Source organism: Arachis ipaensis, chromosome B1 (assembly GCF_059453495.1).
Source record: "Arachis ipaensis isolate K30076 ecotype BB chromosome B1, ASM5945349v1, whole genome shotgun sequence".
Taxonomy (NCBI): domain Eukaryota; kingdom Viridiplantae; phylum Streptophyta; class Magnoliopsida; order Fabales; family Fabaceae; genus Arachis; species Arachis ipaensis.
In genome coordinates, this window is record NC_142436.1 from 109,065,804 (window position 1) to 109,080,702 (window position 14,899).

Here is a 14,899-nt window from a genome sequence, read left to right on the forward strand (position 1 = left end):
CCATCATAGAATATATCCAGGATGGTCCATTCTGAAAGCATGTCAGAAGGACACTTTTTGGTCAACTGTTTGTATCTTTCCCAAGCTTCATAGAGGGATTCACCTTCTTTCTGTCTGAAGGTTTGAACATCAGCTCTAAGCTTGCTCAGCTTTTGAGGAGGAAAGTACTTGGCTAAGAAAGCCGTGACCAGCTTATCCCAAGAGTTCAGGCTGTCTTTGGGTTGAGAATCCAACCATAATCTAGCTCTGTCTCTTACAGCAAAAGGGAAAAGCATGAGCCTGTAGACTTCAGGATCTACTCCATTAGTCTTAACAGTATCACATATCTGCAAGAATTCAGTTAAGAACTGAAAAGGATCTTCAGATGGAAGTCCATGAAACTTGCAGTTCTGCTGCATCAGAGAAACTAATTGAGGTTTCAGCTCAAAGTTGTTTGCTCCAATGGCAGGAATGGAGATGCTTCTTCCATGTAAATTTGAATTAGGTGCAGCAAAGTCACCAAGCATCTTCCTTACATTATTATTATTTTCGGCTGCCATCTCCTCTTCCTGTTCGAAAGTTTCTGAAAGGTTATCTCTGGATTGTTGTATTTTAGCTTCTCTTAATTTTCTCTTCAGAGTCCTTTCAGGTTCTGGATCTGCTTCCACAAGAATATTCTTATCCTTGCTCCTGCTCATATGACAAAGAAGAGGGCACAGAAAAATAATAATAATAATAGAGATCCTTTATACCACAGTATAGGGATCCCTGTGTGAGTAGAAGAAGAGGGGGAGACAAAGAATGTAATATAATGGAAGAAACACAACTGTGAGGATGGCAGAGATGTGAGATGAGATGTTAGTAGATGAATAAATAAATAGAATAAGATGAGAGAGAAGGAATTTTCGAAAATGATTTTTGAAAAAGAGTTAGTGATTTTTGAAAATAGTTTTTGAAAAATGTTAGTAATTTTTGAAAATTAAGATTTAAAAATTTAAAATTAAAATAATTAATAAATTAAAAAGAAATTTTGAAAAAGGGGGAAGATATTTTCGAAAATGAGAGAGAGAGAGTTAGTTAGGTAGTTTTGAAAAAGTTAAGAAACAAACAAAAAGTTAGTTAGTTGGTTGAAACAAATTTTGAAAACCACTTTTGAAAAGATAAGAAGTTAGGAAGTTAGAGAAGATATTTTAAAATCAAATTTTTGAAAAAGATAAGAAGATATTTTTGAAAAGATATGATAGAAATTAGTTTTCGAAAAAGATTTGATTTTTAAAATCTCAATTAATGACTTGATTCACAAGAAATCACAAGATATGATTCTAGAACTTAAAGTTTGAATCTTTCTTAACAAGTAAGTAACAAACTTCAAATTTTTGAATCAAAACATTAATTGATTATGTTATTTTCGAAAATTTGATATAAAAATAAGAAAAATATTTTTGAAAAATATTTTTGGAATTTTCGAAAATAACTAAGAATTTTGAAAAAGATTTGATTTTTGAAAAAAAAAGATTTTGAAAAAGATAAGATTTTCAAATTGAAAATTTGATTTGACTCATAAGAAACAACTTGATTTTAAAATTTTTGAAAAAGTCAATCCAAATTTTTGAATTTGATGAGAGAAAAAGGGAAAGATATTTTTTTGATTTTTTTGAATTTTTTTATGATGAGAGAGAAAAACAACAAAAAGACTCAATGCATGAAAATTTTGAATCAAAACAATGAATGCATGCATGAATGATATGAGTGTCAAGATGAACACCAAGAACACTTTGAATGTCAAGATGAACATCAAGAACATATTTTGAAAAATTTTTGATGCAAAGAAAACATGTAAGACACCAAACTTAGAAATCTTTCATGTTTAGACTCTAAGAATTCAAGAATGCATATGATAAACATGAAAAGACACAAAACAAAAAATCATCAAGATCAAACAAGAAGACTTACCAAGAACAACTTGAAGATCATGAAGAACACTATGAATGCATGAAATTTTTGAAAAATGCAAGATGCACATGCAAATGACACCAAACTTATGACATGACTCATGACTCAAACAAGAAACACAAAAAATGTTTTTGATTTTTATGATTTTCTAATTTTTTTGGATTTTTTCGAAAATTATATGAAAAAGAAAAAATAAGGATTCCAAAATTTTTAACATGAATTCCAGGAATCTTGCATTCTTAGTCTAAAGCTTCAGTCCAGGAATTAGACATGGCTCATGAGCCAGCCAAGCTTTCAATGAAAGCTCCGGTCCAAAACACTAGACATGGCCAATGGCCAGCCAAGCTTCAGCATGTAATCCAGACATGACACGCCTGACATACTCATTCCCAAAGGATTTAGACATGGCTGTAAGCCAGGCTTCAACATGCTTCATGAAACACTCGAATTCATTCTTAAAAATTTTGAATAAAATTTTTGAAAACATTTTTATATTATTTTCGAAAACAGATGAGAAAATTTTAGAAATATTTTTGAAAAAAATTTTTGAAAATAAAATAAAAAGAAAATTACCTAATCTGAGCAACAAGATGAACCGTCAGTTGTCCATACTCAAACAATCCCCGGCAACGGCGCCAAAAACTTGGTACGCGGAATCATGATTACACTTTAATTATGTAAAATTCATTGCTCTTTCTTTCCCTGGTAATGGCGCCAAAAACATGATGCCAAGACCATGGTTCACAACTCCGTGTAACTGACCAGCAAGTGCACTGGGTCGTCCAAGTAATACCTTACGTGAGTAAGGGTCGAATCCCACGGAGATTGTCGGTATGAAGCAAGCTATGGTCACCTTGCAAATCTCAGTTAGGCAGATATAAATTGATAATGGTGTTTTCGAATAATAAATAATAGAATAGGGATAGAAATACTTATGTAATTCATTGGTGAGAATTTCAGATAAGCGAATGGAGATGCTTCCGTTCCTCTGAACCTCTGCTTTCCTGCTATCTTCATCCAGTCAGTCTTATTCCTTTCCATGGCTGGCTTTATGTGATACATCACCACTGTCAATGGCTACTTTCGGTCATCTCTCGGGAAAATGATCCAATGCCCTGTCACGGCACGGCTAATCGTCTGGAGGCATCACCCTTGTCAATGGCTTCATCTTATCCTCTCAATGAATAATATGCTCACGCACCCTGTCACGGCACGGCTATTCAACTGTCGGTTCTCGATCATGCTGGAATAGGATTTACTATCCTTTTGCGTCTATCACTAACGCCCTACAATCGCAAGTTTGGAGCTCGTCACAGTCATTCATTCATTGAATCCTACTCGGAATACCACAGACAAGGTTTAGACCTTCCGGATTCTCTTGAATGCCGCCATCATTCTAGCTTACGCCACGAAGATTCTGGTTAAGAGATCTAAGAGATATTCATTCTAGCTTGTTGCATGTAGAACGGAAGTGTTTGTCAGGCACGTGTTCATAGGGGAGAATGGTGATGAGCGTCACACATAATCATCACCTTCATCACGTTCTTGGGTGCGAATGGATATCTTAGAAGCGAAACAAGATGAATTGAATAGAAAACAGTAGTACTTTGCATTAATCTTTGAGGAACAGCAGAGCTCCACACCTTAATCTATGTAGTGTAGAAACTCTACCGTTAAAAATACATAAGTGAAAGGTCCAGGCATGGCCGAGATGGCCAGCCCCCAAAACGTGATCACAGGATCAAAATACAATCCAGGATCCAGGATGGTCAAAAAGACGTCTAATACAATAGTGAAAGGTCCTATTTATAATAAACTAGCTACTAGGGTTTACAGAAGTAAGTAATTGATGCATAAATCCACTTCCGGGGCCCACTTGGTGTGTGCTTGGGCTGAGCTTAAGTGTTGCACGTGTAGAGGTCCTTCTTGGAGTTGAACGCCAGCTTTTGTGCCAGTTTGGGCGTTCAACTCTGGTTTTGGCTCCTTTTCTGGCGCTGGACGCCAGATTTGGGTAGAAAGCTGGTGTTGAACGCCAGTTTACGTCGTCTATTCTTGGCCAAAGTATGGACTATTATATATTTCTGGAAAGCCCTGGATGTCTACTTTCCAACGAAATTGGAAGCGCACCATTTAGAGTTTTATAGCTCCAGAAAATCCACTTTGAGTGCAGGGAGGTCAGAATCCAACAGCATCAGCAGTCCTTCTTCAACCTCTGAATCTGATTTCTGCTCAAGTCCCTCAATTTCAGCCAGAAAATACCTGAAATCACAAAAAAACACACAAATTCATAGTAAAGTCCAGAAATGTGAATTTAACATAAAAACTAATGAAAACATCCCTAAAAGTAACTAGATCCTACTAAAAACATACTAAAAACAATGTCAAAAAGCGTATAAATTATCCGCTCATCAGAAGTCCAAGAGGATATTGGAGTATTGGCCACTGAGAAGAGAGATCTCCAAAGTAAGCCTACGGCCAGAGAAGAAAGATCACCAAAAGAAAGGAAGAAACACAGAAACAAAACAAAAAGAGGTTGGAAGAATAGAAAGATTCCAACAGAAGGGCTTTCCAAAGGTGATAAAGTGCAATTGATTTATCAACAACTAGGAGCAAGCCAACAGACTGATGATTGCTACACTGTCAGCAATATACCCTCATTAGAGCATGCTGAAATTGAACACCAAAGAACAAAGAGGAGGATCACAGTCAGGGGAGACAAGTTGAGGCACTACAATCATCAACCACCATAAAAGAAAGCCCCAGTGTCAAGCTAGTGACAATAAAGAAGCACTTGTTGGGAGGCAACCCAACCTGAGGTAATTTTCTTTTCATAGCTATTTCAATAAAAAGGTTAAATGATTGGTATGTATTGCAAGGAGCTAAGTTTGGTGTTTCACACCAAAACAAATTAAGGGAGAATAAAGGATTCTAAGTTTGGTGTTCTACCAAAATCTCATTTAAAAGCACATTCTCACCTTCTGCACAAAGGGTTACAAGCTCCAAGCAATCTGATAAATCATTTAATCATTGTCTGTTTCTAGTTTTTAGTTTATTACCTTTAGCAAAGACTTAGGTTTTCACATATGGTTATTGTAATGCATAAGAAACATGGCAAGGGACTAAGTTTGGTGTTCACACACCAAAGTAAGTTCAAACGCCTACAAGAAAGTCTTGCACACTAACCAGTCACCTAAGGGCTTGAGAAATAAGCAACTTCCATTAACACTGCAGGAATTCAATCACTCTCTTGGGAGGACTACACACCATTAGCTGAGAGAAAGAAGAAGAAGCCACTAAGAGGTTGTATTGTCACTTAACTCCATCAGCATTGAATTGCTCTAAATTGGAAGTGTGAATATGCCCATCTTAATAGTAACTGTTAGTTTAGTAGTCTTTGCATCATTTCTGTTTCAATTTAAAATAAGTAAGCTAGCCTAAGTGTGTGCTTGTGTGTTTACTTTCACTTAACAAAAAGCATGCTTTGTCCCCTGCATCTTTGATTCAATAAAAGAATGTTTGAATGTGAAGTAAGATAGTTCTCTGTTAGATAGAAGTACAATAAAAGTAAGTGGTGGTATGTATGTGTGATTGTATGATAGCTCACTTTTAGTGAATAAGAGAACTAGGATGTCTCCTTCTAAGTAGAAAGTGGCCTACTGTCTATGAATCTCAATCAAATAAAAGTCCTTGGTTAAAAAGAAAAACAAAAAGAGAAAAGAAATAGCCAAAAAGTGGCAATAAGACAAAAGAAAATAAAAAAGAAACAAAGCTAGACACCAATAGCTTGAACCTTAGAATATATGCCTATGGTGTCTTTGTACTAGGATCTGCTTGGATTATTAAGTTCTTTGGAGTGCATCAACACTTGGTGACTTAGGTTAACTAACCCGGGATCATCAGCTGAAAGTCCACTATCAAGAGCAACCTAACTACAAGGCATTTAGTAACCCAAAGAGGTGCTGGGCATCAATGTTTTAAGAAGGAATGTGAGCCAAGTGTCTATAGTGAATAATGTGTCAAGTATAAAGAAAGAAAAGAACTTGTTACACATGACACTGAACTAAAGCTTATAGAAAAAAAAATAATAGTCAAGGACAAAGGAATAATGAGAGGTCATAGCAGTGTGTTGCTTGATGCTTGAAGGAGACTTTCTAGGCCTAAAAGTCAATAAGAAGTGAGTGTTTACATATCCACAGAAAACCCCATGAACTACCAATAATACTCTGCTAGCATGAACATCCTCTTCCATTTTATTCTTTCCTCTCAATAATTCTTTTCTTGCTTGGGGACAAGCAAGCTTTAAGTTTGGTGTTGTGATAACAAGTCATCTTAGCCTAGTTTCACTAGCCTTTTTCTTTTGTTTTCGATTGATTTATGCACTTTCTTGAGCCATAAGCAAGCCAATTGGGTAGATTTCCATGTTTCCTTTGATTTAATCAACCATGGATGAATTAATGCAATTTCATGAGATTTTATGCTATAATTGTCATATAATATGAAAGAATAACAAACTCATGATTTTGAGCAAAGCTTTGATGTGTTTGGTTGATTGATGATAGGTGAAAAGAGTTTTGAAGAAGGTTGAAGAAAGAAGGAATGGCTAGGAGCAAGAGAGAACAAAAAGTTTGAGCCAAAGTTTGCCTCAAACTTTAGCTCAAACTTTTAAAAGAGTTGAAAACATACCAGAGGAAAAAAGCTTGAGCCAAAGTTTGCCTCAAACTTTAGCTCAAACTTTTGGAAGAATTGAAAACACTCCAGAGGAAAAAAAGCTTGAGCAAAAGTTTGCCTCAAACTTTAGCTCAAACTTTTGGGAGAAAAGCTTGAGCCAACGTTTGCCTCAAACTTTTTGGCAAACGTTGGCATCACAAAACCAACACCCTGGAGGAGAAAAGCTTGCGCCAACGTTTGCCTCAAACTTTTTGGCAAACGTTGGCACCACACTTGCACACCCTGGAGGAGAAAAGTTTGCGCCAACGTTTGCCTCAAGCTTTTTGGCAAACGTTGGCGCCACACACATTTACAAGGGGGCCAACGTTTGAGCAAAAGTTTGAGCTCAAACTTTGGCTCAAACGTTGGTAGCAGCAAGCTTAAGCCATCTGGTATAAAAAGTTTGAGTAAAAGTTTGCCTCAAACTTTTACTCAAACTTTTATGATTTCAACCCGGTTCACAATGGATCTTTCTCCAACTCCAAGAGCAATTAACCAAGGCCTTTATCAACCCAATTCCATCAAGAACAAAGGCCCAATTCAAGGCTTGAAGACCATTTGAAGAAAGTGTATAAATAGCTTAGGATTTAAGTTTTAGGAAAGTTTTTTTCCTTAGGGGCGCTTTCCTTTTAGTTTTGCTGAGTAGTTTTTGGAGAGCTTTTGGTTTTGAATTATTTTGAGTTTCTGAGTTTCGGAGAGGAGAATTGAATTCTCTTCCTCTTAGTTTTCTTGTTTTCAATTTCAATTACAATTGTCTTGAGTCTTGGGTGATTAGAATTGGGGAAATTCTGTCTCAATCTCACCTTGAGATCTCTTTCTGTTTCTTTTACTGCACCATTGGAGAATTGAGATCTACATTCAAGCTTTCTTCTGTTTTGATCTTTAATTTCTTGCAATTGAATTCTACATTTGGATATAGGAAGGCATTGAGATCTAGACTCGGTTATCTAGTCTCTTGGGTCCTGAGATCTGGAGTTTGCATTTTAAATTCTCTGTTTAAAGCTTTTCAAGTTCATTTACATTTCCGTTTGAGATCCGGTTCAATTCAAGTCACTTTCTACTTGTCTGATTAATGCAATTTACTTTTCTTTATTTAATTTCTGCAAATCCACTTCCCAATTCCCTTTACCATTCAAGCCATTTACATTTCTTACACTTTAAGATTCTGCAATTTACATTTCTTGCAATCTAAGTTTCTGCAATTTACATTACTTGTTCTTTAAGATTCAGCTTATTTACTTTCTTTGCTCTTTAATTTTCTGCAATCTACCCTTCTCCCTTTTAATTTCATGCAATTTAGCTTCTGTCGAATACAAACCACTCAAATCAACTCTTGATTCGCTTGACTAAATCAACCACTAAACTAAAATTGCTCAATCCTTCAATCCCTGTGGGATCGACCTCACTCCCGTGAGTTTTATTACTTGATACGACCCGCTGCACTTGCCGGTTAGTTTTGTGTGTTTGGAATTCATTTTTTGTTTTCCAAAAATACGCATCACCCACGTGTACGCGTCCCTCACGCGTGCGCGTGCTTTTGCATTTTTCTCCTACCGACGCGAATGCGTCATGTACACGTACACGTCATTATCAATCTTCAGCTTCCAAAGATCGCGCGCTCCTTTCACGCGTACGCGTCATTGATAGCTTTTTCTTATCGAGCGCTACATTAGCTTAGTAAAAGCTACTCCACACGTGCGCGTCATGTAAGTGCGCGTGGGTAGCAAAATCTCAATTCAGGCTTCAGTGCCAGCCATGCATGCGCGTGCTTTGTCCCAGGTGCACCATCGACGCGTGCGCGTCAACCACGCGTGCGCGTCGACTGCAAAACTTTGCCTCCAAATTTTAACCTGCCCGAAAATGCTGGCTTAGTGAACATAGCGTTCTCTTTGCAAATGAGCGCTAGTCATTTCCACGCGTACACGCATACGCGTGGTTCTTCAGAATTCCTTGCCTAATGCGTGCGCGTCTTGGATGCGTGCGCGTCGTGACGTTTTTGCGCCAAGAGCCTTTTCTTTGTTTAAATCATGGGCCACGCTTTTAAAAGAGTGGCTTAAGGCTCCAAAGTGTGCCCAAGTTCTAAAATGTGCCCCAGAATTCCTCTTTTCTACTTTTTAGCTTATTTTGTGCTTCTTTTGCTTCTTTTTCCACTTATTTCCTACAAAGTTTGTAAAATCAAAAGATCAAAGCAATATACTATTTAAGCACAATATTACTCAATAACTAAGCATTAATCATTAATTTCTTGTATGAAAAACATGACATGTTGACATGTCATCACAACACCAAACTTAAACTTTGCTTGTCCCCAAGCAAGAAAAGAATCATGCAATAAGCTTTGACAAAACGAGGTGAGAAGAATAGCAAGTTAAATGTTCATGGTTGGCTAGTTTTTTATGCATGCTTCAATCACAAAAGAAATGTAAATGATTGATGCTTCTATCTAGCTCATTTTATGAAATCTTCTCCTTATATTTCTTCCTTGAAACAAGCTTTTCATTCTCTTATTAGCTTCTCCTTTTGGGTGCTTTGCCCCATGAGTTGATAACAAAGCTACGACTCTAAATGCTTTATTTTCAAGTATTACCACTTGATACATAAGCACCACAAGCATTTAATTAGAGGACTTCTTTTAAGCTCATTTGTTTCTTTTCTTTACTCTCTAATTATTGATGCTCAGAGCCTTGAGCTTTGAGGGAGTGCTTTTGCACTTGAGCCTAACCTTGACTCTAAGTGTTTTGTTTTCAAGCTTTTTGCCTGATACATCAACACCACAAGTACTTAACAATTAAATTGTCATTGGTACTCAGAGCCTTCAGCTTTCTCATTCTTTCCCTTTTGCTTTTATTCCTTTAATTTGTACTTGCTTTTTCAAGGTTTTCATGATTTCAAAAATTTCATAAAATGTCCTAGATGAAAACTTCAATTAAATAAAATCTAATGCAATTGAGCAATAGTTAATCATTCTAGCCTTCCAATACTTGTATGCACATGCTAAGTTCTTCTTTAATTCCTTGTTTGTTTATGATCATGATACTTTATTGCTTTTGAACTCACAGAATTCAAGTTGGTAGTCATAATGTCACAGCAAGATGTTACAAATCAAAATTCAAGCTATGCTTATTCATACCACACATGCACACAGAGAAGATAAAGACAATCATGCTCTTTAAAGTACTGGAAGCAAATAAGAGGAAAAAGAAATTTACCACCTTGTAGTTCATCTTTACTATCATGTAAGAGTGTTTGCTCATCCTCAAGCAACGGTTAGAACAATGGTGATAGGGTCTATGATGGATCATGAGTGTCTTACACAATAAAATGTTAGTAGTACATGTGTTTAAGCAAGCAAAATGAAAAATAACAATGAAGGCACAGGAAACAGAGACATTGTGATTGTAAAAACAAGTGGGGTGTGCATGATACATGGCATAAAAGATAAGTGGCACACCAAACTTAGTGTGACACTTTCACTTGGAATTGATGCAAGTATCTAGTAAAGATTGGAACCAAATTTTGTTGCATAGCAACACCAAACTTAGAATGCAATCACATGTCAATTTATTTGAACTAAAATTAAACAAAGAAAACTGTTATATGTTAAATACAATTACCAAGGGAAGAATCTGTCATGAATAAGGATTTCTTGGTTAGGTATTTAACAAAAACAGTTAAGGAGAAAAATAAATGAAAGCATTAAAAATAAAGAAATGAATAAAACAAAGATAATAATAAAAAGTGTTAAACCAAAAGAAAGATAACTTTGTAGAGGCATTATGATTATGCAGACAAGTGGTGTTGCTGAATAAATTGCATAGAAAAATAAGTGGCACACTAAACTTAGAATCTTAGTGTGACACTGTCAGTTTAGAATTGATGCAATCATCCATAAAGATTGAAAACAGATTGTTGCAGGGCAACACCAAACTTAGAATGTAATCATATGCCAATTTATTAAAATTTAAACAAAGCAAACAGAAAATAAACAAAGCAAAGGAATGAAATGTTACCTAAGGTTGGGTTGCCTCCCAACAAGCGCTCTTTTAGTGTCATTAGCTTGACATGTTGTTCTTCACTTTCTTCCTCTTCTTCCAGTTTGTTAAGAGGAATGACCTCAAGGGAGGAGAAAAGCCAGTCAGTGTCCCCTTTCTTGGTCTCCTCTCAGCAAGCTTCCTTTTGTAAGTGGCTTGATTGAGCTTGCTTGTTGGATCAGGGGTAGGATTGTTTGCAGTTGACCTTTTCTTCTTCATGGATATGATCATTTGTGGCTTGGTCACAGTCCTCTCTTCGGTGTTGTTGTTGATTGCCTTCACTTCTTTGATATCAAGACATGGTTGCTGTGTGATTGTTGGAGTATCATCTTCATCAAAAGCCTTTTGAATTGGTGGTTCCATGAGCTCTTCTTCTATGCAACTTTCTTCCTCTCTTGAGTATGGACTTCTTTGATTGTCTTCCTCACTTTCTTGTTCGTCCACTTCCTCCTCTGCACTTAACATTCGTTTTAATTGCACTTTTATGGAGGAGGTTTGTTGTTCTTCCCAAGATTTCTTCATCTCATCTTCATATTTTTCAATCACAGATTCAAGTGTTGAGAGTCTTTGGTTCAGGGAGGTATGTGAGGGTTGTGAGTTTTCATGTTCCTTTGTCATCTTAAGTGGCTTTTGTGGATTTGCAGTTTCAAGTTCAAATGCCTCCACCACCTCCTCCTTCCTTGAAATTTCACTTGCTACAGTAGCCTCTTCATCTTGCTTTCCCACTTCCTCCTTCACATCCACCAATTGATCTTCATCTTCCTTGCTCAGCAGTTCTAAGTTTCTCCTCATTTGCTCTAAGTGCCCATCCATCTTCTTGAAGAGGATCTCTTACTTTTTCCAGGATTGTTCTTGTCTTTCCAAGAGTTCTCTAGTTCTCTCCTTAGAGTCTATGGCACTTTGCAGGTATTGTTCTGCTTGTAGCAAGAGAGAAGTAGATTGGGGTGGATTTTGTAGGCTTGTGGGTATTGTGGTGAAGTTGTGTTGAGGGATATGAAATGGATTTCATGAGTAATCAGGTGTGTCTTGTGGTTGGTGAAATAAATTGTATGGATCTCAGAGGAAACTTTGTGTTGAGGTATAGTCAAGTGATGAAGGATTTTCAAATGAAAAATGGGGAGGTGAAGTTGGACAACTTTGCATAAATGAGTTGAAGGTTTGCTCAAGTGATGATGGCTCTTGATTAATGGAGTATGAACTATTGAATGCTGTTTGGTTTTGATCCTCCCACCCACAACTTGAGTGATTGTTGAATTCATCACAGTGTGAATTATTTTGTGGCATAGAGGAGCAATCTTCCATGTATGTATTGGCAGCATAGTCAAGTGATAATGTCTTTGAATGATTAGAATGTGAATTATTGCAATTCCCTTCCCAGCCATAATTTATGTCAGTGTCATAACAATATGAGTCACTTTGTGGCTCTGGAAAATAGTTTATTTCACTTGATTGTTCATACTCCCTCATTCCTTGTTGATATTCCCAATCACCATGAGGATAATGGCCTAAATCATCTTGAGGTGGTGGGCAATATCTCATGGAATTGTCTTTATCATTTTCTGAAGTATATCCTCATTGATTGGGTTGCTCAGAATCTGTTAATTCTTGGTGATACTCCTAGCCACCATATGAATTATTTTGTGGTGTTGGGTAATATCCTATGAATTTGTCTTGCTCATCTTGTGGTTCTGAAGCATATCTCCATTGATTGGAGTGCTCAGAGTCTATGATTTCTTGGTGATATTCCCAGCCACCATTAGAATAATCAATTGGTGATGGTGGGTAATATCCCATAAAATTTGTTTGATCACAAGATGAGTTGAAATCCATTTGAATTTTGTAAAATACATCACCAATGAAAATTGAAATTCATGTAACAGAGAAAAATTTCTTAGTGAGGCAATAACTCAAACACCTTGGTATCAGTTTAAAACAAAAAATTAAAAGGACAAGAATAAAGAAAATGCTTAATCTAGACTTCTCACCCACTTAATCATTGTCGATCTATATCAATCCCCGACAACGGCACCAAAAACTTGATGAGGGAAAAACAGATTTCCACATAAACTCACCGGCAAGTGTACCGGGTCGCATCAAGTAGTAATAACTCACAAGAGTGAGGTCGATCCCACAGGGATTGATTGATCAAGCAACCTTAGTGAATGGTCAGTTTAGTCGAGCAGACATTGATGAATTGAATGAAAATTGGAGCAACAGAAAGTAAATTGCAGAGAATTGTAAATTGCAGAATGTAAATTAGTAGAAGCTTAAAGAGCAAGAAAAGTAAATTGCAGTAAATGTAAAGGGAATTGGGTGCAGGGAATTTAAAGAAAGCAGTAAATCAGAACTTAGAACAATTGCAGAATAATTAAATTGCATAAAAAGTAAATTCAGATCACAACAAACTCAAATGTAAAGTTGCAGAAAGTAAAATTGCAGAAAAGGAAATTGTAGCAGAGGATTGCAGAAACTGAAATTTCATAAACTGAATTCAACACTGAAATATAGAAAGTGCAGAAAAATAAAAGTGTATCAAAGATAGCCTTCTATTCTACTCCTACTGCTACATACTACTACTGCAGCCTAATATCCGTGTCCTAATGAAATGAAACTGATGCCTTTATATAGGCTTTACAAAATGAAAATGAAATTGCAAACAAATTACAAATCAAATGAAATTCCTAATCTAACTATCTCTTGTGCCTTTGAGTGATGATACTGGGCTCTACTTGCTTTGAATTTTCAATTGGGCTTGGTATCAGATAAATTGAGCAGAGTTGCAGCTTCCAGGAGAGCGTAGCGTTCATCTAGAGAACGGAGCGTTCGGGCACCCACGCATACGTGTCCCTCACGCGTGCGCGTGCTTTTGCATTTTTCTCCTACCAACGCGAACGCGTCATGTACGCGTACGCGTCATTATCAATCTTCAGCTCCCAAAGCTCGCACGCTCCTTTCACGCGTACGCGTCGTTGATAGCGTTTTCTTATCGAGCACTACGTTAGCTTAGTGAATGCTACTCCATGCGTGCGCGTCATGTACACGTGTGCGTGGGTAGCAAAATCTCAATTCAGGCTTCAGCGCCAGCAACGCGTGCGCGTGCTTTGTCCCAGGTGCACCATCGACGCGTGCACATCCATTGCAAAACTTTGCCTCTAAATTTTAACTTGCCCGAAAATGCTAGTTTAGTGAACGTAGCATTCTCTTTGCAAATGAGCGCCATTCATTTCCACGCGTACGCATCATACACACGTACGCGTGGTTCTTCAGAATTCCTTGCCCGACGCGTACGCGTCGTGATGTTTTCGCGCCAAGTGCCTTTTCTTTGTTTAAATCATGGGCCACGTTTTTAAAAGCGTGGCTTAAGGCTCCAAAGTGTGTCCAAGTTCTAAAATGTTCCCCAAAATTTCTCTTTTCTCCTTTTTAACTTATTTTGTGCTTTTTTTGCTTCTTTTTCCACTTATTTCCTACAAAGTTTGTAAAGTCAAAAGATCAAAGCAATATACTATTTAAGCACAAAATTACTCAATTATTAAGCATTAATCATCAATTTCTTGTATGAAAAAGCATAGAAAAACATGACATGTTGACATGTCATCTGCCATGTACGCATACACGTCGCCATGCGACTTCATATTCCACGCGTGCGCGTCTGCTGCGCATGCGCGTCGATGAATGCATCCCAAATCCTTGATTTTCCATGATTTCTCCACTTTGTATGCTTTTCTCTTCATTCTTTTGATCCATTCCTAGTCTTTTCATCCTGAAATCACTAACACACACATCAAGGCATCTAGTAGAATCAAATGTGAATTAAAATTAACCAATTAAAGGCCTACAAAGCATGTTTTTACATTTAAGTACAAATTAGGAGAAATACATGAAACCATGCCATTTCATGGAATAAATGTGGGAAAAGGGTGATAAAATCTCCTAAATTCAGCATAGAATGCACCACGAAATAGTGATACATCAAGAGACTGGCAGGTCATGCATTCTACTGCTTTTTGGATGGCTATTCAGGCTATAATCAAATTGCAGTAGATCCTCAGGACCAAGAAAAGATAGCATTTACATGCCCATATGGCGTGTTTGCTTATAGGTGGATGCCATTTGGCCTGTGCAATGCACCTGCCACCTTTCAGAGGTGTATGCTCTCCATCTTCTCTAATATGGTGGAGAAATTCCTTGAAGTATTCATGGATGACTTTTCCGTCTTTGGAGACTCATTT

General features: G+C 37.1%; 1 non-coding gene across 1 annotated transcript; it reads left to right on the forward strand.

Moving 5' to 3' along the window:
• Positions 1-35: 35 nt before the first annotated feature.
• LOC148577868 (small nucleolar RNA R71) lies at positions 36-143 on the forward strand. Its single transcript, XR_015903290.1, has one exon. It is a non-coding gene; the product is annotated as a small nucleolar RNA R71 (small nucleolar RNA).
• Positions 144-14,899: the final 14,756 nt, after the last annotated feature.